General features: G+C 43.3%; 2 protein-coding genes across 8 annotated transcripts in view; one reads left to right on the top strand and one right to left on the bottom strand.

The window, feature by feature from the left end:
- The window catches only part of LOC147369572 (uncharacterized), a 545,146-nt gene that overhangs the window by 15,493 nt on the left and 502,128 nt on the right, over positions 1 to 27,525 (bottom strand). The window contains exons 6-7 of one of the 2 annotated variants that reach the window (XR_015167588.1): positions 25,222 to 25,338; positions 18,388 to 18,557 (exon numbers count right to left, since the gene is read on the bottom strand). The gene's annotated coding sequence lies outside the window, so the exon portion shown is untranslated. Of the gene's footprint in view, positions 1 to 18,387; positions 18,558 to 25,221; positions 25,339 to 27,525 lie in introns of those variants that run through there. The other variant, XR_015167587.1, reaches the window with a different exon arrangement.
- The window catches only part of FGF1 (fibroblast growth factor 1), a 106,304-nt gene continuing 98,373 nt past the window's right edge, over positions 19,595 to 27,525 (top strand). For all 6 annotated transcript variants that reach the window (XM_086412173.1, XM_086412167.1, XM_086412171.1 and 3 more), the window contains exon 1: positions 19,595 to 19,678. The gene's annotated coding sequence lies outside the window, so the exon portion shown is untranslated. The remainder of the gene's footprint in view (positions 19,679 to 27,525) is intronic.

Below are 27,525 nucleotides of genomic sequence, written 5' to 3'. Positions count from 1 at the left end.
CCCAAGTTGGTAACTATGTGATGCAGAGCCAGTGACTGTACCTCTCTGATGCTGAGTCCCATCCACAAGTGGGACTAACTCATCTTACAGGATTGTGGGAGGATCAATGAGATAGTCCCACTTACAGATGAATGTTGTATTTATTTTTTGTTCATAATGTATGGATTTGATAATGAAAGACTGAGGGAGGAAGAAACAGTATAGTATTTTGAGACTATGATACAAACCCCCAGGTCAGACAAAAAAATGCATGTGAGAACTGGCCAACCAGAGGTCCAGATTTTAACATTTTTAATTAGCCATATTTAATAATGAAGAAACTTCATATTAAGGAAAAAATCCAGAGTTCTGACTTCTCTTGAGAAGCTAGAAGAGTTGGCTGCTATGGGCTTCTACGTCTCCATGGCAGTAATTGTCTGGATTTGTATACTAACTGCTCATTTAGGCAGACATCAGCGCTCTAGCTTCCCCAGCACCTCCCATGCCCACTGCTTCTTACTTGGCCTGCTTCACATTATAGGTATTTGAGTTTGCAACCCCTGTCATATATGATGCCTTCTCAATACCAATATAGTTTATTATTATGCACAGTTCTCCTCTGTTCAAAAATCTAGTATAGCTCTCTAGTACCTCCATCATTGAAGTCAAACTTTGTCATCTTCTCAGTCTGGAGACCCATCCAGTCTTACTTCACATGACTCCCCATCACACCTCAGCTCCTCCCTGCTATGGGGCTGGCATGGCCCTTCCCTCCCTTCTGCTCACCTGCCAAAGCTAAGCTCAGGTTCAGCCACTTCTCCCACTCTCTGCAGCCTGGGGTGCTCTCAATCCCCCAGACTTGCATGGCATGATGGGCAGGAGCAACCAGGATTCCAGTGCAGTCAGAGGTTCTTGGGCTTTACCCCACAAGGAAACCTGCCTTTGTCCACTCTGTTCTCTCCTTTCCCCCTGCCCCTCTGGGGTCCCCATCCCTGCTGGACCTAGCCCTGGACTTCTGTGATTTTAAACAAAACCAGAATGGGGTGGGAGAAATAAGACAAGAGCCATGGGAGATTAGGGGAAAAGGAAGAGACAATCAGGGCTAACCCAGGGGGGTCAGTTGCACAGGAAGGAGAAAGGGAGGGGCTGCAGCAGCATTGGGAAAGACTGGAAGTCCAAGGTCAGGAAGGGAATTTGGCATATAGGGAACTTCCATGCTGCTTCCCCCTGTAGCCAGAACCACACCCTTCAGGACTCCCTCCATCTTTGGTTTTCTATGGCAATTCTGTATTCTACAGGAAGAGTGGAAGCTCCATGAGGACAGACGTCCAACTTAGCACTCCACTGTTTCTCCCAGAGCCAGAGATTCCACAGGTTCATGCAGAGTGACAGACCTCAGTATCCTCAGGTGTTCTCAGGTAAGTGGCCTGAAGAAGATGTTAGGCATCAAGAAGTGGGCTCTTAGATCTCACTTCCTGGCAGAAGTGTGATGAGATCATATAGCAAGGTGGTTTTGCCTCCCAGCCAATAACCAGAGAGATGCTTTGGACTGGAGAGCAGTGGTGCTCAAGCTAGAGCCTGCAGAGCAATCACCTTGGGGGAGAGTGGGAGCTGCTTATTAAAAGAAATAGCTGCCCTGCATCCAGGGTATTGGATACAGCTATCTGAGATGGGGCCAAGAAGTTGCTTTTCCAACTACTTCCCAGGTAGATGGACCAATGATCACACTTTTGAGAAACCTAGCTCTAGAGTCCAAGGTTGTGTGGTGTTAGTCGCTAAGTCTCATCTGACTCTTTGTGACCCCATGAACTGTAGCCGGCTCGGCTCCTCTGTTCATGGAATTCTCCAGGCAAGAGTACTGGAGTGGGTAGCCATTCCCTTTTCCAGGGCATTTTCCCAGCCCAGGGATCAAACTCAGGTCTCCAGCATTGCAGGCAGATTCTTTACTGTCTGAGTCACCAGGGAAGCCCAGAGTCCAGGACTGAAGTCTAACTCTGAAGCCACATCATTCAGCTACTTGATGGAAGAAAAGTAACTGTTCCCTGCTCCACTCTTCCCTGCCTAGCAGGTCACTCAACCTTTCGTTTTCAGGGCCTTCATCCAGACCCTAAATGCCGACGACATCATAGGGTGCCCCCTTGTGGCACAAATGGAAAATTACCTGAACTGAAATCTCACTTTTCAGTTCAGTTCAGTCGCTCAGCCATGTCTGACTCTTTGCGACCCCATGAATCACAGCACGCCAGGCCTCCCTGTCCATCACCAACTCCCGGAGTTCACTCAAACTCATGTCCATCGAGTCGGTGATGCCATCCAGCCATCTCATCCTCTGTCATCCCCTTCTCCTCCTGCCCCCAGTCCCTCCCAGCATCAGTCTTTTCCAATGAGTCAGCTCTTAGCACGAGGTGGCCAAAGTACTGGAGTTTCAGCTTTAGCATCAGTCCTTCCAAAGAACACCCAGGACTGATCTCCTTTAGAATGGACTGGTTGGATCTCCTTGCAGTCCAAGGGACTCTCAAGAGTCTTCTCCCATACCATAGTTCAAAAGCATCAATTCTTCGGCACTCAGCTTTCTTCACAGTCCAACTCTCACATCCATACATGACCACCGGAAAAACCAGAGCCTTGACTAGACGAACCTTTGTTGGCAAAGTAATGTCTCTGCTTTTGAATATGCTATCTAGGTTGGTCATAAGTTTCCTTCCAAGGAGTAAGCATCTTTTAATTTCATGGCTGCAATCACCATCTGCAGTGATTTTGGAGCCCAGAAAAACAAAATCTGACACTGTTATCCTTAATAAAGTTTGTTAAACAAACTTAGGTTTATTTCTGCCAGACAAAAGATCCCTGGAAACTTGAGATGCTCATCATTCACTAGATCTGGCCCATGAGGAAGGGCCAAGGGTCCATTCAGATGGGTGATGAGTTGAATACTTGGCATTCTGAGGACAATTCTTGTCCTTTCTGAGGACAGCAGAAATGATTTATTCTCTTGGCTTTGGGATTTTACAGGGTGAGAAGTATTTTAGGAGAATAGTCCATACCAGATTACTCACTAAATTCTCTGTTGGAGAAGATGCCTTTGTAACAGATGTTGCTGCTGCTACTGCTAAGTCGCTTCAGTCATGTCGGACTCTGTGCGATCCCGTAGACGGCAGCCCACGAGGCTCCCCCATCCCTGGGATTCTCCAGGCAAGAACACTGGAGTGGGTTGCCATTTCCTTCTCCAATGCGTGAAAGTGAAAACTGAAAGTGAAGTTGCTCAGTCGTGCCCGACTCTTAGTGACCCCATGGATTGCAGCCTACCAGGCTCCTCCATCCATGGGATTTTCCAGGCAAGAGTACTGGAGTGGGGTGCCATTGTCTTCTCCGGTAACAGACGTTAGAATTGGACAATTTCAAAGCCCTGGAAGCACTGTGTGACCAAGAAGGGACCTTAGGAGGACTATGAACCATTTCCCCTCTGGCCTCCCTGAAATGAGAAAGCTGGCATTATTAACTGTGATCTAGTGTGAAAACACTCTGGCGCCCAACTCTGTTACTAACTGATTTGGCAAAAGCACAAACTTCTTGCAGGAATTACAACATCTTTATAGGCTTTGCTGCCACCTGCTGCTCAGGCCTGGGATGTGCAGGAAATGGTAACCAGGAAAACGTCAGCGGAGCAGGTTTCTCAGCCTTTATAGTATATTAGCATCTGCTAGAGGACTTGTTAAACCATAGATTTTTGGGCTCCACCTCCAGGGATTCTGATTCAGCGGAACTGAGATACAGCCTGAGAATCTGCATTTCTAATAACTTCCTGGATGACGAAGATGCTGCTGGCTGGGAGGCATGCAACTGGATGGCATTTGTAGTTTCTCTTTACATCATACATACACCAGAATCTGACCATCAATCAGTGTAAGTTGCAAGCAACCAAAAGCCTCTAACTTAGGGTTTCTCACCTTGGGCCCTACTGATATTCTGACCTGATAGTTTTCTGTGTGTGTGTTTTGGGGGGTGGGAGCTATTCCGTATGTTGTAGGATGTTTAGCAGCATCCCTGTCCTCTACCCCCTAGATGCCAGTAGCACCCCTCTCAGGCATTAGCGCCTGAGAACCGCTGCTCTAAAAGGTGGGTAGATGTTCCTCTCTCACTTGGTAGACTGTGACAGTGTCCCATAGTGTTGCCTTTAATACAAGATGCTACTGACCTACAGTAAATTTTCAGTTCGATGGGTTTAACTAACAACAAAAAATAACAGCTTACATTCGTTGACTACCTACTCTAGGCAAGGCACTCTACTAATGCTTTTTAATTACCCTCTTTAACTCCTACAACCACTTTCTTACTAATGAGGAAAATGGAGCTTCCATGGATTAAATAACTTGTCCAAGGTCATGGTTAATACCAGTTAGATTTGGCTGGGACAGGGGAGTGTGGGGCTGAGCCAACCAGCACAGTCCCATAGCAATATAAAGCAAGTCACAAATACAAGCCATATATATAATTTTACATTTTCTTGAAGTCACATTAAAACAGAAAAAACAGTCAAACTAATTTTCATATCCTCTATGTGAGAATCGGATGATAAAGAAGGCTGAGTGCCAAAGAACTGATGCTTTTGAACTGTAGTGCTGGAGAAGACTCTTGAGAGTCCCTGGACAGCAAGGGATCAAACCAGTCAATCTTAAAGGAAATTAACCCTGAAAATTCACTGGAAGGACTGATGCTGAAGCTGAAGCTCCAACACTTTGGCCAGTTCAGTTCAGTCACTCGGTTGTGTCTGACTCTTTGCAACCCCATGGACTGGAGCACGCCAGGCCTCCCTGTCCATCACCAGCTCCCAGAGCTTGCTCACACTCATGTCTATTGAGTCAGTGATGCCATCCAACCATCTCATCCTCTGTTGTCCCCTCCTCCTCTTGCCCTCAATCTTTCCCAGCATCACGGTCTTTTCTAATGAGTCAGTTCTTTGCATCAGGTGGCCAAAGTACTGGAGCTTCAGCTTCAGCATCAGTCCTTCCAATGAATATTCAGGACTTATTTCCTTTAGGATTGACTAGTTTGATTTCCTTGCAGTTCAAGGGACTCTGAAGAGTCTTCTCCAATACTATAGTTCAAAAGCATCAATTCTTTGCCACTCAGCTTTATGGTCCAACTCTCACATCCATACATGACTACTGGAAAAACCATAGCTTTGACTAGACAGACCTTTGTCGGCAAAGTAATGTCTCTGTTTTTTAATGTGCTATCTAGGTTGGTCATGGCTTTTCTTCCAAGGAGCAAGCAAGCAAGTCTTTTAATTTCATGGCTGCAGTCACCGTCTGCAGTGATTTTGGAGCCCAAGAAAATAAAGTCTGTCATGGTTTCCATTGTTTCCCCATCTATTTGCCATGAAGTGATGGGACCAGATGCCATGATCTTAGTTTTTTGAATGTTGAGTTTTAAACATCTACTTCTGCTTTACTGACTACACCAAAACTTTTGACTGTGTGGATCACAACAAACTGTGGAAAATTCTTAAAGAGATGGGAATACCAGACCATCTTACATGCCTCCTGAGAAATCTGTATGCAGGTCAAGAAGCAACAGTTAGAACTGGACATGGAACAATGGACTGGTTCCAAATTGGGAAAGGAGTATGTCAAGGCTGTATACTGTCATCCTGCTTATTTAACTTATATGCAGAGTACATCAAGCGAAATGCCAAGCTGGATGAAGCACAAGATAGAATCAAAATTTCCAGGAGAAATATCAATAACCTCAGATGTGCAGATGACACCACTCTTATGGCAGAAAGCAAAGAGGAACTGAAGAGCCTCTTGATGAAAGTGAAAAAGGAGAGTGAAAAAGCTGGCTTAAAACTCAACATTCAAAAACTTTGGCCACCTGATGCAAATAGCCGATTCACTGGAAAAGTCCCTGATGCAAGGAAAGATTGAAGGCAGAAGAGGGCAACAGAGGATGAAATGGTTGTGTGGCATCACTGATTTAATAGACATGAATGTGGGCAAACCCCAGGAGACGGTGAGGGACAGGGAAACCTGGCCTGCTGCAGTCCATGGGGCTGTGAAGAGTCAGACATGACTTGGCGACTGAACACAATCTTCTATTTTGCCCAACATTTATGTCTAAACTGTTACCATTTTAACATGCAACTAATAGTTTTTTACATTGTTGATATATTTTACATTTTTTTATTCCACCTTGAGAGTTGTGCATGTTTTACACTCATAGCACCTCAGTGCCCACCAGCCACAGGTCAGGCGCTCTAGGGCTGTGCAGAATCACCCTGGACTAGACTTGCACCTCAGCCCAGCCACCCTCCAGCCTCCACGTGTGGAACATATGTGTCAATTTCACCTCAATGTCTTTTAGTTTCGGCCTATACTTCAGTTGTTTTATCAGACCCGTGTACCTATTCATGGACCCTGCAATCTCTTCTTGGAATATCTCTACTTACTTTAAAACGAGGGTTGCAGTTTTGTGAAATTCATCAAACAGTAGACTCCTCATCTGGTGGCCAGCCTGTTAGCTATCATGTAGTTTTAGTTCCTACAGCTTTTCCATTGGCTGTTTTCCCACAGTCTGTGTTTGTATCTGCATCATGGAGACCATCTTAAGTGTCACTAATCAGTGAGGCACACATTTCTTCACACTCTCCTGTCTTTTTGGTTTATCCTCTCACATCCAGGAATGCTCACCCTCCCTCAGTGACTGTGCCTTTCAGTGGCCCCCAGACAATGCTTCTCCCTGCAGTTCTCATGCCGTCTTCAGTAAATGCTTCTGATCTGATCTCTTTGGAAAAAATCACTCCCTAGAGAATTCTGCAGTAAATCCCTTAGTCTTATGAGATTTATTTGTTCAAATTTTACAGGCATGAATATCAAGACAGATATAAGTACTAACATCAACTTACACCAATAAAAAGTTGTAATAAGAGCTCATCCTTTTGAAATTATATTCCCACAAGCCATATGCTGTGCTCAGCACTCAACACACATTTTCTTATTTTTCCTAATAGTTCTACAAGGTAGGTGCAATTACAATTGCCATCCAGAAATGAGGAGAAGAGACAGACAGTATAAGAAGCTTGCCCAAGGTGTCCCAGCTAGCAACTGACAGAGGCGGGAATTGTATCAAAGTTTGATGATAAAGGTGATCTCCTCATCACCATGCTCCACTGTCTGAAAGGTGATTTGCAAGTATTGACTTCATTTCTGAGTTTGTAAGAGTGTGGGTCTAGATTATATCCCTTACCTCTTCTCTTTTTTCTTTTCAATTTAAAAATTTTTTTAAATTGGAGGATAATTGCTTTACAATGTAGTGTTGGTTTCTGCTGTGTAACGTGGATCGGCCGTAAGTACACTCATGTCCACTCCCTTTCTAACCTTCCTCCCACCCCCCACCCCCATCCCACCTTTCTAGTTTGTCACAGAACACCAGGTTGAGCTTCCTGTGTTACACAGAAACTTTCCACTAGCTATCTACTTTATATATGTCTTAGCTCTTCTCTTGATGGGGAAGAGAAATAAATAGTAGTATTATTTCACTTGCCAAGATATGGAAGCAATGTAAGTATCCACCAACAGATGAATGGGGGATTTCTCAGGTGGTCCAGTGGCTAAGACTCTGAACTCACAATGCAGGGGACTCGGGTTCCATCCCTGGTCAGGGAACTAGATCCCACATGCCGCAAGTAAGATCCAGTGCAGCCAAGTAAATAAATAAACTCATTTAATAAAAATGAAAAAACAGATGAATGGATAAAGAAGATGTGATTCATCTATACAATGGAATACTATTACATAGTATTAAACATATACTTTATATATAGTTATAAAAATGAAATTTTGTCATCTGCAAAAACATGGATGGACTTGGAGGGCATTATGCTAAGTGAAATAAGTCAGACAGAGAAAGACAAATACTGTATAATATCAGTATACAACAAACTAGTGAATATAACGAAAAGAAGCAGACTCACAGGTATAGAGCACAAACTAGTGGTTACCAGGGGGGAGTAGAGGGCAATATAAGGGTGGAGTCGTAGGTGATACAGAACTACAGGGTGTAAGATGGGCTCAAGGGTGTACTGCACAACATGGGATACATAGCCAATATTCTGCAATACCTGTGAATGGGAAATAACCTTTACAAATTGCATTACAGATTTTAAAACAATTTTTTAAAAGAAAGAATTTGGATATAAATGTGATCTGTCCAAACAGTCAAGATTTTGTAATAGCTGTGAACAGAGTGTAGCTTTTAAAAACTGTATAAAAGATTTTAAATTTTAAAAAATAATAAAATACAAAATTCTTGGTGTTCTAAGGACTGCCTCTGGAGCAAGATGCCAGGACCACTCAAGATGCAGTGCTCTCGCCTTGAACAGGGGGCTGGGACTCAGGTCTATCAGGAGTTCAACCGGGAGGCCCAGCAGGCCATGTATCGGGACCCAGAGCTAGCAGAGTATGGGCACCAGAGTGTGATGGGTTTAGGAGCGGATGGAGGTGGGGATGTGGAAGTGAGGGTGAAGCAGGTCTCTTGGAGAAGACAGGGAGAGAGGGTGGGAGAGGAAATGTGACAGGGCTCAGGGTGGGGGCAAGGTGAGGGATGATTTGCTTTGTAGTTTTGTTAAACATGAGCATGTTGCAATGCTGACGGTGGAAAATTAAAAGCTTGGGGAGGGGGTGGATGTGAATCAGCAAGGACCCTAAAGAGTCAGAACAAGGGAGGTGTTTGAAGCCCATGTCAGGATACATGTTTGCTGATGTCAAAGCCTTCTTGCACCTGTATTAGCCTATCACCTCCCCCGTCACTGTCTGCCAATCAGCCACTGTCAAGAGTGCCATGGTCAAGTGGCCTGAGAAGTTATGCATCTATAGTCAGAAACATGTTCCCCTCACTGGACATAATTTCTTAACCCTATCAGTGAGGAAAGCACACAACACATGAAGCCAGAATACATATCCCCAGGCAGCCTTATATGCATGTGACAGTTTTTTTTTTTTTGCAAGAAACATCAAGTCTGTCTAAAACAGCTCTCAAGGGTTGGCCTCAGATTCCTGAAATAATGCACCATTTGGATAACTTTCCTAAAAAGTCTTGTTAAAAAACAAATGGGGCAAAACAGTCAGGAAAAAAGCATCCACATTCATTGCTGCGTTATTCACAATGGCCAAAAGGTGGAAGCAACCCAAGTGTCCATCGATGGATGAACAGATCAACAAAAGGTAGTATGTTCATGCTATGGAATACTGTTCAGCCCTTTTGAAAAAGGAACATCATTCTGACACATGCCACAATATGGATGAACCTTGAGGACACTACGCTAGGTGAAATAAGCCAGTCACAAAAGGATGAATACTGTATGATTCCACCCATATATGGTATCTGGAGTAGTTAAATTCATAGAGACAGAAAATAGAATGGCAGTTGTCAGAGGCTGGGGTTGGGAGGGGGACATGTGGCAGCGTTGTCTACTGGGTACCGAGTTTCAGTTTGAGAAGAGGAAAAGAGTTCCGGAGGCGGATGATGGTATGGTTGCACAACAATGTAAACGGAACTGTACACTTAAAAATAAGATGGTAGTTTTATGTCATGTATATCTTACCCACAATTTTAAAAAGCAATTTAAAAGGGGCCACCTGATCCCTTGTTCTTATTATTAGATTGGCTCAGCTTTGCTTCTCAATAAAGGAAGCTCAGCCAAGAGCAGGATGTTGAGGAGATGGATCTGGAAGAGCTGGTGAGAGGCAACAGTCCAAGGGTAAGTAATTCTCTGGGCTGTGGGATGTGCTTTGAGAAAGGGCAAGCCTTGAGTTCCAACCTGACTGAGAGGGATAGCCTTGTGGGTTCCTCAGGAGCAAGAGCGGAATCTGAGTCCCAGACACCTTGAGAAGCTGCTGCTGCTGCTAAGTCGCTTCAGTTGTGTCCGACTCTGTGCAACCCTGTAGACGGCAGCCCACCAGGCTCCTCTGTCCCTGGGATTCTCCAGGCAAGAACACTGGAGTGGTATTTGTTTCCTTCTCCAGAAGGTGACTGAGGGGAAGGAAAACAGCAGCCTTTATGGACTTGGCTTTACTGAGGGCCGCCTGGGCAGTGCCTTCCTCTAGGGGAGTAAGATTACTACTGTTCAGGCTCCGAGCTTGTTTAGAAAACCCTCACGCTGGTGGAAGGTAGACCTGACGCTGCATGTCAAAGTCAAGGGTGGGTCTGCAGGTGGTGGAGCCACGCCCATGGCCCGTGACCCTCTCAGTCTCATGCTTTCTTTAATCGAGCCAGCACCTCCTCCACCATCAGACCCTGGGAAAGGAAGCTGCTTGGCCACAGAAAACAGCATTTGAACCCTCATTAATGAGAGAGACAGAATTGTTACACTAGCATGGGAACACTCAAGGAAGGAACAAATTTCATTTCCATGCATCTCTAGCTTGAATCCCAAGCTCAACATATGCTATTTTTATCAAATACTTTGTATTCTGTGACATGCTTTGCCAACTTTCTATTATTAGACACATCAGAAAAAAGTCCATGTTTGACTTCTCTTCCTTCTAACTTCTCCCTCCCCATTTATGGGAGGGGTGGTGGCTTGGGTGGGGGCCCTGTCCTTTCAACAGAGGGTAAGTGACAAGGAGATGACAGCCATCGGAAAAGTCACCTTGCTGCCAAAGCATCCAGGATACGGGCTCTACCTCCTCTGCAAATGACATCTTGTCCTTGGTTCACCCCAGCCCAGATGGCACAGCTGATGGGATAGGAAAACATATGTATTTTAGAGTATTTACAGCACCGTTTCTTGCCACCTCCACTTCCTCTGAAGGAGGATTTAGTCTTGGCCAGCTAAGTTTTGGAGACTTTCTAGTGCAGATTGTAGGAAAATAGGGGAGGGGTTCTGAACTTTGTGATGCTGTGGGTTGGATAAGTTGATGGGTTCACTGAAGAAAAGACAGGAAATCACCTATTGGAGAAAGCAGAATAGGTGAGAAGGGGGACGAGAGATAGGAGCCAGGAATTGCCTGAATTGGGAGGAATTAAGAGATAAATTAAGGGGAAATGGAGTAGCTGCTAGGTTGCTATGAGGAGAATTTGGGAGAGAGATGGGAGATTGTTCAGAAATGTTGTTTATATTATGATTGGAACCCATCCTCCCCTTGGCATTTTTAAGAGATTTCAGTTCAGACATAAAGTGGTCTTAAAGCTATTTTTTATATGAGGGCCTCAAGTTTATCTGGGCTTCCTTCATGGCTCAGCTGGTAAAGAATCCGCCTGCAATGTGGGAGACCTGGGTTCAATCCCTGGATTAGAAAGAACCCCCTGGAGAAGGGCAAGGCTCCCCACTCCAGTATTCCAGTCTGGAGAATTCCATGGACTGTATAGTTCATAGAGTCACCAAGAGTTGGACACAACTGAGCAACTTTCACTTTGATTAACTTATGGGCTTCCCTAATAGCTCAGTTTTTAAAGAATCTGCCTGCAATGCAGGAGACCCCGGTTCGATTCCTGGGTCAGAAAAATCCACTGAAGAAGGGATAGGCTACCTACTCCAGTATTCTTGGGCTTCCCTTGTGGCTTAGCTGGCAAAGAATCCACCTGCAATGCTGGAGACCTGGGTTCAACCCCTGTATTGGGAACATTCCCTGAAGAAGGGAAAGGCTACCCCCTCCAGTATTCTGGCTAGTCCATGGGGTCACAAAGAGTTGGACATGACTGAGTGACTTTCACAAGTTTATCCAAGGCAGCCTGGACTACTGGAAGCTAGTGTTTAATGGTGCAGGAGAGCCACCCTTCACCCCACTTCTCCCATCAACACAGACTATAGTCTAGCTATTTCAAACTGGTGTCCTATGGGCTGGGTTTGGACCCTAGATGGGTCTTGTTTGGCTCATTGAGAGTTAATTTTTTAACCACCATTGAAAATTGGAATTTCACATTTAAAAAGTCTGCATTTCCTACTTCTCTTGGAAAGAAAAAACTGGAAAATCTGGCAACATGAGACTTTTATTCCCTAAAACAAAAATAGGTCCCTGCTCTCTGGTTGACCTTAGTGCTCGCCACTCACATAGTGTGCGCACATGTACATACAGAGGGACGACTTCTTGAATCTACATTTCTTGCCAGCTGATCACAGCAGACTACATCACTGGGCTCTCCTCTCTTCCTGAGGACAATTAGAAAGTCTGGACCAAACGAGAATGAAATCAGCCTGAAGGCATCAAAGACAATAAGATAATGAAGAATCGCCAAACCAAGTTTTGGGAAAAGATAGCTGTTCAATGCAGAGCAGACAATGGCACCCCACTCCAGTACTCTTGTCTGGAAAATCCCATGGACAGAGGAGCCTGGTAGGCTGCAGTCCATGGGGTCGCTAAGAGTCGGACACGACTGAGCGACTTCACTTTCCCTTTTCACTTTCACACATTGGAGAAGGAAATGGCAACCCACTCCAGTGTTCTTGCCTGGAGAATCCCAGGGACGGGGGAGCCTGGTGGGCTGCCGTCTATGGGGTCGCATAGAGTTGGATACGACTGAAGCGACTTAGCAGCAGCAGCAGCAGCTGTTCAAGGAGACAAGCCCCAAAACTAGGGGTTCTTCCCCCTTGGGACATTTACTGCTTCAGGAAGAGAGAGCTAAGAAACTGAAAAGTTAAGCAGTACCTAGGCAATTTTGCATGTTGAATGGGACAAAAGGTGGAATCCAGTGCCCACCAAAGAAGAGAGGCACTGTAACTCCCCATTTTAGGCAAAGACCCTGAAGGACTACACCTTAAGACTAGGCAAATCAGAAATAACCACAGATTTTGTAGAGCCTCAACCCAGCTTTCAATGAGTTTAATTCTTTAAGTTGGATTAAGACTATCCTAAATTGCTAATATCCCCAGGTGTCTAGCAGAAGCAAATGTTAAGTACTGTCTGGAAGAAGATAACACCATAATGTCACATGTTACTTCTACTAGCAATTTTTCACATACAATTTGAGCATGAAAATACCCAGATACCTAAGGAAAGAAGACAACATGAATGAGATCCAACAGAAACAACTACAGTAGAAACAATCCCAGAGAATTCCACTTTTGGAGTTACTGGACACAGACTTTGGAGATGTAAAAATACAGCAGAGAACTGTAAACTTAAAGGTGTGTGTGCGTGGGGGGTAATCTTGATTTGAAAAATAACCAAGTAGAAATTTAGAGTTGAAAAATACAATAACAAAAGTGAAGAGCTCAGTGGATGGCTTCAAAGCAGATTAGGCATAGTCACAGGGGGAACTGATGAACCGGGAAGTCAGTTAGAAGAAAACATCAGGATGAAACAGACACAATGATGGAAAATACTGTGGAGAGAATAACAGATAAGGAAGATAAAGTGAAAACTGAAGTTTTAGAAAGAGATGAGAGAGAATAGGGCAATAGCAATAATTTGAAGAGAAGATATTTGAGAAACTGCCAAAATTGACTAAAAGCAAGCCACAGTTTCCAGAATCCCTGGGAACCCCAAGCAGGACAAATAAAAAGAAAACTACACCTAAGTATCCTGCCAATGCAGGAGATGGGGGTTCAATCCCTGGTACAGGAAGATTCCCTGGAGAAGGAAATGGCAACCCACTCCAGTGTTCTTGCCTGGAAAATCCCATGGACAGAGGAGCCTGGTGGGCTACAGTCCATGGGGTCACAAAAAAGTCATTCTCGACTTAGCGATTAAATAACAACATGACCTAGGTATGTCATACTAAAATATATGAAAACCAAAGACCAAAAAAAAAATGTTAAAAGGAGCTATCACTACTTGAGAAAATGGAATAGACTGTTAGCTTACTTCTTGACAGAAACAATGGAAGCTAGAAATTAACAGAATTTAAGTATCTTTCAAGTACTGAAAGAAAATAAATGCCAACCTAGAATTCCATGCCCAGTGAAAGTAGCCTCTAATAAGAAAGGTTAAGACATTTTCAGGATTCTTTAATAGCTGCAGATACTAAAGCATCTTTAAGCAGAAGGAAAATGATTTAATATGATAGATATAGATGCAGGAAGAAATGAACAATGCAAAGGTTAATCTGAGGAAATCCAAATGAAGTAGACGCTACAAAACAACATGGCAACGTCCATTGGTGATTTAAAAAGTTATATTTTTATAACAAATACACGTAGTAAGGAGGGAGGACAAATGGAACTAAAATGTTCGGAAGTCCTTGTATTACTATGGAAGAAGACTGAAATGTTAATTAACGTTGTTATTGTTGATGGTTAGTTGCTAAGCCACATCCGACTCTTTTACAACCCCATGGACTTGCAGCATGCCAAGCTCCCCTGTCCATGGGACTTCCCAGGGAAGTATCCTTGAGTGGTTGCCATTCATTGCCTTCCCAGGAGGTCATCCCAACCCCAGGAATGAACACTTGTCTCCTGTATTGGCAGGTGAATTCTTTACCACTGAGCCTGGGAAGCCCCATTAATTAACATTAGACTTTGATAAATCCAAGATAACATTGTGATTGCCATGATAACTTTAAAAAGAATAGTAAAAAAGTATATAGCTTGCAAGGTAACAGAGTGAAAAAATAGAATATTTAACCACTCCAAAGGCAAAAAAGAAGAATAAAAAGAATATAAAGCATGTGGGACAAGTGAAAGCATTTAACAAGGTGTAGATATGGACCCAAATATATCAATAATTACATTAAATATGAATGAAAAAATACTTCAATTATAAGCCAAAGAATACTGAACTGGATTTTAAAAATCTATATATTGTTTATAAGAAACACATCTAAAATATTAATATAAAAATGTTGAAAGGGTGGACAAAATACAAATATTAGACAAAATTATATTAATAGTACATATTAATGTAAGACAAAACATATTTTCAGGCCAAAAGCATTACTACAGCTAAAGAAGGATATATCAAATAATAAAAAGTTCAATTCATAAAGAAAATAGTGACTATAAATCTTGATTATAAAACTTGTACATCATACATTTTATGATGTAACTTCAAAAAATATGTAGCTAAGATTGACAAAAACCACAAGAAGTGACCAGATAAAGAAGTAAGGATGTAGAGTATTTGAACATGATTAGTAAACTTGATTTGGTGCACTATTATGTATTATACAGCAATTATAGAATTCAGGTTCCCCAAGTATTTATGATCCGTGACCTTCCAAGCAAATTATAGGGCTAAAATTCTCTGTCTCATTTTATGTTAGTTGTGGCTGTAAGACTCATTTTGGCCAATGAAATGTGAGTAGGAGTAACTTCCAGCTGCTAGCTGTAACAGTAAACACCTCTCCCCTTTCCCTCCTATAAGTGGAGGGTTAGAGTTCCTTCAGTTTGGACCCTCAGTTGAGGATGACACGGAGCAGAGCTGCCTAGTCAACCTACAAACGGACATGCTGATGTTGATGTGTGAGAACTAGACCTGTGTTACTTCATGTGTGTGCATAGTTGCTCAGTTGTGTCCAACTCTTTGCGACCCCATGGACTGTATGTAGCCCACCATACTCCTCTGCCCATGGGGTTTTCCAGGCAAGAATACTGGAGTGGGTTGCCATTTCCTTCCATGGGGAATCTTCCTGACTCAGGGATCAAACCAGCAACTCTTATGTCTCCTATATTGCAAGCAGATTCTTTACCCGCTGAGCCATCATGGAAGCCCTTGTTACTTTAAGTTCCTGAAATTTGGAGATTATTTATAAATGTCATGTAACCCAGTCTATCTGAATTAATACAAGTAGAAAAAGCAAAGGACTGTTTTACAGGCACAGAGGTAAGCCTGTCTTGTACGAGTGTGGTGTGATACAAGTTCACCTGACTTAAGCTCTGGGGAGGTGGGGTGGGAACAGGGCTGGGGCAGGAAGACCAGCTCCCAAGAAGGGCCCATGAAGACTGTCTGGCAGCAAATTCTGAAGGACCTTGGATTAACAGCATGGAATAGATACTGTGATGGAAGGTGATAGTAACTGAGAGGATGAACCAGGGAGAATCTAGGTGGTGTTAAAGGAGGAAATCAGGTAGGGAACTTTTCCTGATGAACATGTTAAACATTTTCCCCCACTTCCTCGAAACAGACATTTAAAAAATTTGGTGAGAATTTTCCCAGCAATTGCATGCACAAGTAAACACTCATATAAACCAATTTTTAAAAAAATCAAATCAACTACATTCAATCTGCTGTTCAGAAAAAATTTTCCAGTTAATATCTTCACGGTTATTTTCTGAGTCATCTCAAAGAAATTTATCTCTTTTCTTTTTTTGGCAGCCCAGTATTCCACTGTATGGATGCACCAAATTATGAAGCTATTTCCCTGTTGACAGACATACAGTTTCACCATTACCTTATTGCAGTGACCAGATTGTGAATAATATCCATAGATTTTTGTCTTTTTTTCTACAGGCAGCCAGACCAGTTTTACCCACCATTTTAATAGTGAAAAGTTTAGGCTGGGTAACAGGAACACAATCAGGCCATTGGAGTGACAATTTTGGTTAGGGAGTGCCTGGTATGCCTTGATTACGCCCAGAAGAGTGTCTCAAACATAGTGGGTACCCAATGAGCACCTGCTGAATGAATGAATGGACAGATGAATGAATCCACATCCAGGGTAGACCCTTACTGGGCCTTCCCTGCCCTCTCAGCATCTCCACCACTGACCTTAGGGCCAGCCTGGACACTTTGCTGTGCGGTGCTATCCTGAACACTGTAGCATGCTTAGCAGCATCCTTTGCCTCTACCCACCAGATGCCATGAGCACAACCCAGTTGCAGCAACCAAAAATGTCTCCAAAAATTGCCAAATATTCCCTGGGGAAAATTTGCTCCCACTGATTTTCAATATGGACTGTTTTGTGTAAGAGTAAATGCCCTTTCTAAAACACAACTGACTCGGCAAAGGTTGATCCTACTTCTTGCCAATCCTGCCTCATTAAAATGCCCTTTCTTCCTGGATTTTCATATAGATTGCTGAATACCTTTTTCTGAGTTCAGATCTTATTCCTGACATCTTCACCATGAGTTAGGTCAATCTTCATTATATAGTATCATCATACATTGACATTATATACATATATATGTTATATACATTAATATATTAATGTATATATACATTAATGTTTATATATGTATATATATTATATACATATAATCCTCATTATACATTGTCTCATCACTGAATACCCTTCCTTGGAAGTACTTACCAAAGGTGAATCCTTACATTTATTTGAGAAATTACTAAATTAATCTATTTCCCTTCACTCAACTCCCTAGAGGGACTCATAAGTAAGAAGTTGGCATATCACATGTCAGTTCTTACTCATCATTTTTATATCTAGTGCCTAAAACAATTCCTGACACATAGTAGATGCTCAATGGGTGTTGGATGGATGGGTGGTTAAGATAGATGGATGGATGGGTGGGTGGGTGGATGAGAGCAAATTATCAGTCAACAAGGGCCACCCTAGGCTACAATGGGCTTCACCCATTTTTGCCCCTGTGCCTTCTAAAGCAATTATGAAAAATTATGTTATCTATACTCACATTTAAAAATTGATGCTAAATGGTCACCACCAAGTTCATATGGAATTAAGATAATAACTTCCAGCATATTATAAATATTGGATTTAAAAATTAAACTCTGATATAATTCTTTAAATGTACCTATTAATCTATTGTTATTATTTCCAATATCCTCTACAACTTTCACAGTACTCTCCTTCAAATTCAAGGGATGGAAAAGAAAAATCTGTGAAATTTAAAATTGCCTTAATTAGTTATTGAAGGAAGTTGAGTTAAATTATTAAAGGAACCTTTTTGTCTGGGAACTTGGACCTGGAAATTTTCACATTTGGGGCTATGGCTCCTGAGTTAAGATTTGTGAAAAGTGAGGGGTATGCCTTCCAGTAAGGATAGGATTATTATGAACACAGACATTGTTCTCAGGCTAACCAGTTTTAGGAAAAGATACCTTATAAAATCTGGGAACCTGGAAACGGGTTCTCTAAAAATATTCTTTGGTGTGCCCATTGGAAAATCTTGAAGACCACCATTCTGGGGGTAATTCATACCAGTGGCCAGCAGAGGGAAGTATTGTACAAGCTGCTAGGCTCTATCTCCCTGGCTCTCAAGTTATCAGAGAGAAAGGGCAATTCACCTTGGATGCAGAGGGGACCACAGCTTGGGCAGTTCAGCCCAGTCCTTTCTGGTGTCTTGTGTTTGCACAGTGAATTATTCATAGGAAACTGGCTCCACAGAGAATGGAGGCCCAAGACTCTCCATCCTGCACCTCGAATCAGGGCCTGGGACTGTAAACCTTATTCTTTCTCCTCTTCAAGAACTGAGTTTGAGAAAAGAAATTGAGGAGTGAAGTCATGGATCTGAATCAAACGTGGGTTTTTGTTATTCTTATGAGATGAAAACAACAGTGAAATTTCAATGATTTATTGATTCAGGAGGCAGGGAGCAAAGTGACTGAAAACTCCTGCTCTGGAGTCGGCCAATGGGGCTGGGATCTCTCTTCTTGGCAAGCTCACCTTCCTGGCCTCTGCTTCTCTGGCTGTCAGATGGGAACAGGATTACCTTCTCCACAGAGCTGCTGTGAGGATAAATGAGATAACGCGAGAAAAGAGCTCAGGATGGGAACGGCATTTTGCAAGGGCTCAAGAAATAACTGTGGTGATGGCGAAGATAATGATATGGAACTGGCATTTTGTCAGGCATGAGCGTTTCAGAGCTTCCCATTTAGGCCTGAAGAGGAAGAATCAGAAGTGAAAAAAACAAGCTATTTACATATTGTAAGTTTTACAAATCCAGGAGTTAGAAGCAGAAGCAGCCAAAGGAAACAGGCAGAATCAGAGATTCAGAGTTACAGCCTCGCTCCTCCATGTCACTCACAAGTGCCTTCCAGGGCTGAGGTCCCACCCAGTGTTGTAACAGGGTCTCTGTGTCTACAGCACTGTGTAGATGATGGCTATACGTGTAGCCTCAGACATAGAAACAGTGACTTTGTTCATTGGATAGATCCTCTGTGAAACCTTAAAGGGTGGGGATGAATCAGTTGAAATAAAGTAGTAATTTAGACTCATTGCTCAGATATATTAAAAGTAAGGTTTAGAGCAAGCCCCGCCTCCCCCTCCTGCCTTACGTGGGGAAAGGTAACAGGGACAGTTCAGAGGGAGGCATGGAGACAAGTTGGATGGGATAACTGTCCTTTCACCTGGCAGCTGTCCAGCCCTCAAATAGCTCTTGTGTTTGGTCCAAAAATAAGATCACATGAGAAGGGGAGAAATAAATACGCAAGTATTCGTCCTTGGGCTTTCTGTGGGTCCACTAGCCGCTCTAGTAGGGCCCCAAGAGAGTGGCTTCACGCCACACTCCGCTGCCTCCCTCCCCAGGCTCTGCAAGGCTGGGGAGACAACCTGGAACAGGGTGCGTGTGGTGTGTGGTCTGCACATAGCCCGCCTCTGGGGGCTCCCCTGAGCTCCATACACATCAGAGAGGGAGCAGGAGAGGACACTCAGACCCAACCGTCTGGCCCCTAGGGGAATAAGGGCATCGCCTCCTTTGGTGAAGGCCACTCCCTTCTGATGGAGGATGGGAACTCCCTTCCTCCCGCAGAGGCCTGCCTGCTGCAGTCCTGCTAGGACAGTGTGGACGCCGTAGGCTGCCGCAGCTGCTAGCACCCCAGAAAGAAAGCGCCCCAGAGTCAAAGCAGCGGTGAGTACATTCGTTTCTCCAAGGGGCTCAGATTACTGTGGACTTTCTGCTTGACTTCAGGCTTTTGCTCTGCTTGAATGCTCTCCCCCACCCTCTTCTCCCTGACCTCAGTCAGTGGCAGGCTCGAGTCTATGTGATGGATGCTGGACTGAAACATTCCTTGTACTCCCCTCTCTCATTCAGACACTAGCTAGATTCCGGAAAGAACTGGGTGAGTTGAATTCTTAGCAGGGAAGCAGGAAAAGGCTGCTACCAAGTGAATTATCTTTGCTGAGATTCAAGAAGATATTTCCCAGAAAATCATTAACAAATCCCATTACGGTAATGTTAATGCTTAGTTGTTGTTTTGTTTTTTTTTTTAAAAAGCTCTGCATCAAATAGGAAATAAAAAAAGAAAAGATGCCAGCTAATTCCTTGTAACTGGGCAAAAGGGAAGAACACAAATGAGATCGAAAAGCATCTGCAGAGTTTCCCTTCCCCTCACCTCCTCCCTATCTCCTGACGTCTTGGAACCCTGCAAAATACACTTAACAGATCCAAAAATTCTTCTCTTCGGAAAAAAGCAAGGGTTTGGGGGAGAACTGCTCTGTAAGCAGAGTCAAGGGAAGAAGAAGAAAGACGTTTTTTCAGAGTCTTGTGTTCTCTTCTTAATGTCTCTGCCTCCCAAGCACGTGACATGTACCTGTGCCTGTTTGGAGGTACAGAGAGATGTCTTTATCGCTTGCATGCACATACTGTTCTTCCTTGACACAGCTCTTGACTATGAATGCTATGTTAAGGGTAAGCCAACAAAATGCTGGTGGGAACAAGATAAATCCTTGAATAAATCTAGATTCTTTGAGTGACAATGGGCTGAAATCCAATTTGAAGAGACTTACACAAAAAAAGAAAGAGGAGGGGTGGAAATGTTTTACTCATGTAACTGAAACGGCCACAGTTTTGATTTGGTAGGATCCAGGTGTTCAGACGATGGTGTCCTGAATCTGTCTCAGAGTCTCTATTTCTTGCTTTGCATCCTTGGATCATTCCATTTCCAGGAAGACCCACCCATCATGGTAGAAGATGGCTCCCAGCAGCTCGGGGCTGATACCCTACTGGTACAGCTGCCCTGCAAGAATGGGTGCTGTCCTTTCCCAAGAGTTCTAGCTGGGATGTCATTTCACTGAACCAATGTGGGAACTGTGTCCAGCCATGCCACAGGGGTATAGTCATCACCATCCAAAACCAAATGACCTGAAAGCAACGAAAGGCTGGTCCCAAAACAAGAAGGGGTCTGGATGCAGGACGGCTAGGGTCAACAGTTACCACTTTGTACTGCTTTTTTGGTGACCATTCAGATTAAGAGCCAAAACTCCTCCAACATAGCCCCTCCTCTTTCCTCCCTCTTAAGAGTTCACAAAAATGTATAAGTGACAGGAAGTCTCATAGAAAAGATAATTAATAGAACAGGTGACTAAAAGATCCCATGGTATGCCATCCCTAGAGACTCCTGGGAATGGGAAAGACATTGGAAGGCTTGTCTCTGGCTCAGTCCCCAGACCACCCACCATGCCCAGAACCACTGGACCCCCAACCTGGCTGTGCTCACAGGGGTCTCCCTTTCCCCTCACCCACCCTTGTCCACTTCTGCCTCCCTCTGCCCTGCTCTGCTGATGGGAACCCATCTTGCCTCTCAAAGGGTGGCCTCTGAAGTGCCTTCCCTCCGACACCTCATCTGGCCCATCCGACCTTCTCTGTTCCTCTCTTCTCTGAGCTGGGGCAGTGCTGACCCTCAGCATTCCATCACTGTTTACCTGCTCTTTAAGAGCTGCATGTATCTTCGTTTCTCTCCCAACTTGAATTCTATATTCCTGGGGAAAATTAAGTTTCATCCCCAGCCCTACCTGCTGTGTCTAACACATATTAGGTGCTTCCAATTAGTAAAAATAAATAAAAATAAAAACAGCCTCCCTGAATAGCTTGGAGGGGTTTCCCTGGTGGCTCAGTTGGTGAAGAATCCACCTGCAGAGTGGGAGACCTAGGTTCGATCCCTGGGTTGGGAAGATCTCCTGCAGAAGAGAAAGGCTACCCACTCGAGTATTCTGGCCTGGAGAATTCCATGGACTGTATAGTCCATTGGGTTGCAAAGAGCTGGACAAGACTGAGCAACTTTCACTTTGTCACTAAATAGCTTAGAGAGGATGGTTAGATTACTTGAGATCCTTCATTCTTATTTTGCAAGTAATATAATAACTATGACAAACACTGACAGAGCTCTGATAGACTAGAGACCCTATGGGCATCTTCTCAGTAAGTCCCCACACTGACCCTGTGAAGTAAGTACCACTATTATCCAGACATTTACTTTAGTCTCAGAGAACTTAGTCACTTGTCCTAGATCAGAAAGCTAGTAAGTGGTGGTCTGGAAGTTAGAGCCCAAGCAAGCCTGCCATCTTGTTTCCTATTAAACTCATTAATTCCCTGTTTATCGATAGCACTTTCTGCTGCCTGATTTTAAAGAGTGAAGGGCACAGGCGATTGGTCAGAGACCATGAGGAAGCTCAAATATTTTAGCCTCCTCTCCTGCCACCTGTGCTCCCAGTGCCTCTACAGGGGGGTCTTTATTAGACTGTATCCAGGGGTGAGGGGTCATACCCTTACCCAAGAGCCAACAAGAAGGTCAAGGGTACAGGAATTTTACAAAAGGTGGTACTTTTATTAGAGTAGTCTCTGGGAAAATGTTAGCTGGAGGGTGGGCTTTAGAATTTGTTTGCTGATCTGGCTGCCCATCACTGAGCAAGGCCCTGACCTTTCTCCTGCCCTCTGAGCAGGGTGACCAAGCCAGGGCCTCCTGCAGAGGGTGGTCTGAAGGATTTAGAATGCAACCAAATTCAGATCGCAGAGGAAACCCAAATCTCAAGTAAACAGTATCTGTTTATACCCTCTGTGCCTCTGCACTCACCCACTGGCCTCTTGGCTGATGCCGTCACCTGTGGTGCTGGGGAGCCCCTGCCTGGCCTGAGGGTATCTTGTTTCTCTGATACACAGGAACCTACTCCTGTGGGATAGTATCTTCTCAAGAGCAGATCCTACTGGGTTTATGTCATTAATCCTCACAGTATCCCTGAGAGGATCAGAGAGCTGGCTTCCTCACAAGTGAGGCTCAGTGAGATGAAGTCACACCCCCAATTACACAGAAGCAAGGAGGGCTCAAACTCAGGGCAGAGGAGTTCTGAAGTCCTTAGGATACCAGCCTTCTTGCTTCCCCAAGTGATCATGATAGAACAAAACAAAAACGAAAAGAATTATATAAGTTAAGTAAAATGTTTTGGGTAAATCTTTAAGAGAAAAACCTTTACTAGACTCAAGAGAAATAAAAACATGTTAACATGAAAATTTGGACACCACACATTCACAGCACCATAAGTCTTGATATCTAAACAGAGGAAACAAGCCAAATACCCTTTAACTGATGGACGAATAAAATGGGACACATCCATACACATGAAATACTCGGCAATAAAAAGGAATGGCATTCTGATAAATATGAATCAGGCTACAATACGGATAAGCCTTACAGACGTTATGCTTTTTAAGGAAAAGAAACCCATACTATGTGATCCCATTTATACGAAATGGCCAGAACAGGAAAATCTAGAGAGACAGAGAGTAGACCGGTGGTTGTGTGGGCCTGGCGGGAGTGGGGAGGGGATGACGAATGACTGCTAATGGGTGTGAGGGTTTCTTTGGGAGATGACAAAAGTGTTCTAAGTTAGAAAGTGGAGATGGTTGCACCACTTTGGGAATATGCTAAAACCACTTAACTGCACACTTTAAATGGATGAACTGGATGATATGTGAACTATATCTCAATAAAAATCTCTCAAAAAAAAAAAAAAAAAAACCCAAACCATGGCTAATGAAATAATTAACAAAGTGACAAAATGGCTTTGTTGAAGGATGTAGTCTTACCCTGTCTGCTCTGATAAGCTTATGTCTCATCCCACTGAGCTTGGCTATAGGTCCCCCAGACAATTCAAGTGGAAAAAATATAGATGGAAGACATAGGATGCAGATTTCTCCCTGGAATTTAGACTAGATGGATCGTATTCTCCTCTTTCTTGTAAAGATCATTTTAAGTTTTATGGAATCAATCTCACTACTCTATTTTTGTTTCTGGGTTTCAAAATATGCTTCAAAAAGCATTCTCCAACCTAAGATGGGAAACCTTATTACCTAGTGATGTCCTCTAATGCTGTCCTCTAAGGTTTGTCTCATTACATTTAATAAATTTTTATTCATCGGGAATTTAACAAATTGAGGATCCAGGTTGTCTTTGTTTTGCCAAGTACATAGCCAATGATTAGATCAGGAGTTTTTAAATTTTAGATCAAAATGGATTTGAGGTATCTTGTAACTTCCTGAAATTCAATATGAAAATGTGTGTGTGTGTGTGTGCGTGTGTGTGTGTGTTGTATATATTGCAATGCACTGAGGTGTAAGCCAAGTCAATAGGATAGTTGTTAAACAAATACAGGGGAGGCCTGAGTACTTACCCACAGGGAAAGTACTCTGTCACATGTCAAGCGAGAATCCCACCACCTTTGGCTTTGAGGTGTTACTAAGGCAAAGAACAATAAATGCCTCTCACTGGTTCCCCCGGACCTGTAACACTTTAGGTTTCTAATCATCTGCTGACAAATGAATGGAGCTAATACATCACTTTAGCTGACAGAACTTGGAGCCCTCCTATCACAAAGAATTGGAGGTTTATAGTCCAGTAAATATAAATGATAAACTGAAAATAAAACTGCCATTCCAAACAAAGTAGCAGATCCTTCTGTGCAGACTTGTGTATTCACATAATAAATGTATAAGCAACACCCACCGTGTAGCTGGCACTGTGCAGACTGTGGTTCTCAAAGTCTGGCCCATGGGCCAGCAGCCTCAGGATCGCCTGGAGCTTGTCACACATGCAAACTCCCAGGCCCACTCCAGGCCTTCTGAAGAGAAACTCTGGAGTTGAGGCCCAGTCATCTGTGACTGTGATGCACATTCAAATGTGAGAACCCTTGGTCTAGGTACTGGAAATACAAGGCTGAACAGACAAATAAAATCCCTGGCTCTTCTCATGGACATTACATTTTAGTGTGTGTGTCAGGAGGACACACAAATAAGTCAACAAATAACTGAACATGATAATTCTCAGATAGTAATAAGATCTATGAAGGAAAAGAAAGATCGATGAGAGGCTAATTTAGAACAGGTGGTCAGGGAGGAGGGTCTGAAGTGAGACCAGAATGATGAGGAAGAGACAGCCATGTCAAGAATCGAGGGGCAGAAAAGAAATCCACGCACTTCAGGGGGAGGGCACGGGAAGTGTAAAGGCCCTGCGGCAGGACCACACGTGGCTTGTATGAGGAGCAAGAGGCTGGAGCACAGTGAGAAACGTATCAGGGACGGACCTGAAGGTGCCGGTGGTGACAGCGAGCTTAGCTCTTGTTCTTAGTGCCAGAGAAAGGCACTGGGCAGTTCTGTTCAAATAGAAACACAATCCCATTTACCTTTTAGCAGGATTCCTCTGGAATGAACTGTAGAGGCTAATGGCAGAAGCAGGGAAGTCAGCAAGGAGGTACCGCAACAAGCCAGGCAAGGAACACTGGCTCCTGGATAGACCAGACCTACATGCAAAGATCTAGCATTAGGTGAAAAACAAACAATGCAGGACCCTCTGCCTAGTAAATCACTTTTAAACAATACACTCAGGCATATAAAGACATTTTTTCCCTTCAAAGGATCCAGAAAAAAAGTGAATAATGATTATCTTTGGGAAGAAGGGGGTTAGTGAGGGTCATTTTGTGCCTCTCTGTATACTGTACATTTTTTATATATACACAAAGCATTCCTTTTATTTAAAGATAAAATATTTTAAAGTAAAATTGAAAAGCTGAGATTGAGGAAAACATTGACTAGGCAATGGGTACCAGTATCAGAAAAAGAAAGCCTGCTTCTCATGGGTGTGACCCTCTCCAAGCATCCTCTCCTGTAGTCGCTGAGAGCCAGGCCGACAAACAGGGCCTAGTTCCTGCTCTTGGGTCACACTGAGATTTGAGCAAGGCACCTTCCCACTGGAGAACCTCTGGACCCCGCTTCCGTCCTGTAGCTCTGGTCGTGTTTGTGTCTGTTGGGTCTCCTTGGGCAGCTAATACAATTTCCTGTGAAGGTCTGCTGTGTTTCCCTGTGGCCTGTTTGTCAAATTGCTTCCCTCCGTCATCTCGGCACTGGTTCACCAGGAGGCCAGCGTGCCCTTCATTTAATTGCATGATTGAGCATAAACAGAAGGAAATACTTTGCTGTGGGGAGAGAGACAGGCAGGCAGCATCTGATTTCTCCTGTCAGCTGATTAGGATTTTTTGAGTCCAAACAAGGTCAAACGAGATTAGAAAGAAAATGCAGTGTCCGGTATGCGTTTCATATAACTGCATTGTTTATGTAAACAGGATGAATGACAGGGAAACTTTAAAGCAAATATTGAACATCAGCCTCAAGACTCAGAGACAAGAAGCCAGGGCTTATGTGTTATGACGGGAGAGAAAGAAAATTTATTTCCTGTGGACATTTGGAGTCCTGTTGAATCTATCATGCTCTGATTCCTCTCATGTTGGTGCAGTTAAAAAGTGATAGTTTTATGTCTGATTTTCAGAGGCACTGAACACAGAATAAGAAAAAATTATAGAAATGCCACATTTTACTTTTCCTGTCCTTCTAAAGCTCTTATAAGAGGTTTAGAACCACTTTCTGTAATAGCAACTGCTGAAGTGCTTGGTAGTAAGTCAATCTCTCAGGTCAGGGAAGGAAAAATCTCAGCTCCAGTGCCAGCCACAACATTGTAGACAGGGCTGATTCTGGCCAAGGCCACACCTCTGTGGATAAACCTACCAGACTTCTACTTGGATTTTTGTTGGTCCTCCAAATCTGTCATTTTCTTGTTTTCTCAGACCTACCCTCTGTAGTGCTAGTAAGTGCACATGTGAAGTTTTAATTACTTCACAACCTTAAATGGTTTTAATGGCATTGAAAGTGGCCTCAGAGCTTTGAAGGACACTATGGTTTCTGTTACTTACTCTCTACAGGATCTAGTGGCTTGTGAATGCTTATCAAGAGGCTTTGACAGCTATTATTTCCATGGACTATTTCCTAGCCCAGAGCTAGGGGGCTGGCTATTCTGAGGCCAGACTTTTAAACTAGAAAACCTCCCATTCTTTACCATGCTAAATAACAGAAGGGCCAACATTTCATATCTCATGATTCCATGCATCTGAATATATATTATTTAAAAGATAAATCTAGGTATGATATATATACACAATGGAATACTATGAAGACACAAAAGGGAATGAAATAATGCCATAAGCAGCAACATGGATGGAACTAGAAATTATCATTCTAAGTAGACTCAATCAGAAGGAGAAAGACAAACACCATATACCACTTACATGTGGAATCTAAAATATGGCACAAAGGAACCTACCTATGAAACAGAAACAGACTCACAGGCAGAGAACAGGCTTGTGGTTGCCGTGGGGAAGGGGAGGAGGGAGAGGGATGCAGTGGGAGGTTGGAGTTGTAGCAGATGCAAACTATTGTATACAGAATGGATAAACAACAAGTCCTATTGTATGGCACAGGGAACTATATTCAATATCCTGTGATAAACCATAATGAAAGGAATATGAAAAAGGATATGTGTGTATGTGTGTGTATATATATGTATATAAAACGGAATCACTGTTGTACAGCAGAAATTAACACAATATTGTAAATAAACTATAATAAATTTTTTTAAAGATAAATCTATACACTAGACA

This window comes from Bos grunniens, chromosome 7 (assembly GCF_055505025.1).
Source record: "Bos grunniens cultivar Pamir isolate PY7600 chromosome 7, Bosgru_T2T1.0, whole genome shotgun sequence".
In the NCBI taxonomy this organism is placed as follows: Eukaryota; Metazoa; Chordata; class Mammalia; order Artiodactyla; family Bovidae; genus Bos; species Bos grunniens.
This window is presented reverse-complemented; position numbering and strand designations above follow the sequence as displayed.